The sequence below is a fragment of the Amblyraja radiata genome, unplaced genomic scaffold (assembly GCF_010909765.2).
Source record: "Amblyraja radiata isolate CabotCenter1 unplaced genomic scaffold, sAmbRad1.1.pri scaffold_417_ctg1, whole genome shotgun sequence".
Lineage (NCBI taxonomy): Eukaryota > Metazoa > Chordata > Chondrichthyes > Rajiformes > Rajidae > Amblyraja > Amblyraja radiata.
This window is the reverse complement of record NW_022630526.1, coordinates 150,955-152,633: the sequence shown is the minus strand read 5'-3', so window position 1 is coordinate 152,633 and position 1,679 is coordinate 150,955.

The window sequence follows — 1,679 nt, the reverse complement described above, 5'->3', positions numbered from 1 at the left end:
GGGGGAAGGTGCAGGTGTAGGGGGGAAGGTGTAGGGGGGAAGGTGCAGGTATGGGGGGGAAGGTGCAGGTGTAGGGGAGAAGGTGCAGGTATGGGGGGGAAGTGTAGGTGTGGGGGGGGGAGGTGTAGGTGTGGGGGAGGTGCAGGTGTGGGGGGGAAATGTAGGTGTGGGGGGGAAGGTGCAGGTGTGGGGGGGAAGTGTAGGTGTGGGGGGGAAGTGTAGGTGTGGGGGGGAAGGTGCAGGTGTGGGGGGGAAATGTAGGTGTGGGGGGGAAGTGTAGGTGTGGGGGGGAAGTGTAGGTGTGGGGGGGAAGGTGCAGGTGTGGGGGGGGGAAGTGTAGGTGTGGGGGGGAAGGTGCAGGTATGGGGGGGAAGTGTAGGTGTGGGGGGGAAGGTGCAGGTATGGGGGGGAAGTGTAGGTGTGGGGGGGAAGTGTAGGTGTAGGGGGGAAGGTGCAGGTATGGGGGGGAAGTGTAGGTGTGGGGGGGAAGGTGCAGGTGTGGGGGGGAAGTGTAGGTGTGGGGGGGAAGTGTAGGTGTAGGGGGGAAGGTGCAGGTGTGGGGGGGACGTGTAGGTGTGGGGGGGAAGGTGCAGGTATGGGGGGGAGGTGTAGGTGTGGGGGGAAGGTGCAGGTGTGGGGGGGAAGTGTAGGTGTGGGGGGAAGTGCAGGTGTAGGGGGGAAGGTGCAGGTGTGGGGGGGAAGTGTAGGTGTGGGGGGGAAGGTGCAGGTATGGGGGGAAGTGTAGGTGTGGGGGGGAAGTGCAGGTGTAGGGGGGAAGGTGCAGGTGTGGGGGGGAAGTGTAGGTGTGGGGGGGAGGGTGCAGGTGTGGGGGGGGAAGTGTAGGTGTAGGGGGGAAGTGCAGGTGTAGGGGGGAAGTGCAGGTGTAGGGGGGAAGGTGCAGGTGTGGGGGGGTAGGTGTAGGGGGGAAGATGTGGGGGTGGATGGTGCAGGTGTAGGGGGGAGGTGCAGGTGGGGGGAAGGTGTAGGGGGAGGTGCAGGTGTGGGGGGGGGGAAGGTGCAGGTGTAGGGGGGAGGTGCAGGTGTGGGGGGGGGGAGGTGCAGGTGTGGGGGGAAGGTGCAGGTGTAGGGGGGGAAGGTGTAGGTGTAGAGGAGGAGGTGCAGAAGTGGGGGGGAGGTGCAGGTGAGGGGGGAGGTGCAGGTGTGGGGGGGGAAGGTGTAGGGGGGAGGTGCAGGTGTAGGGGGGGAGGTGCAGGGGGGAGGCGTATGGGGGAGGTGCAGGTGTAGGTGTGGGGGGGAGGTCCAGGTCTAGGGGGGGTGGTGCAGGTGGTGACTATAAACACTGCTGTGATTTCTACATGTAGGTATGTTACAATACTTACCTTCAGCGGTGCTGCAATTCTGCCACTGGCCATGTGCGCGATTTTGGCGCCTTTGAGGGGGGGGCGGGGTTAAAACGCGGTTTTTTCCCCACCTTGTCCTGGATTATATTTGGTTGGAGTGCAAGCTTTTGCTGAAGAATCGTTCCGACGGCCGTTCTGTGTATTTTTTTTTTTATAATCGCCCGACAATTTCAGCGCTGGAGTAATTTTAAAATCAGCTTCTAAAGCCGACAACGGGGACAGATTTCAGGTACGGGACAGGTAAAAGAAAGCCGTTTATTTTATGTATAAAAGTGGTCCTTAAGATGCCTTTAATTCACATTTTAAGTTGCGAAACGG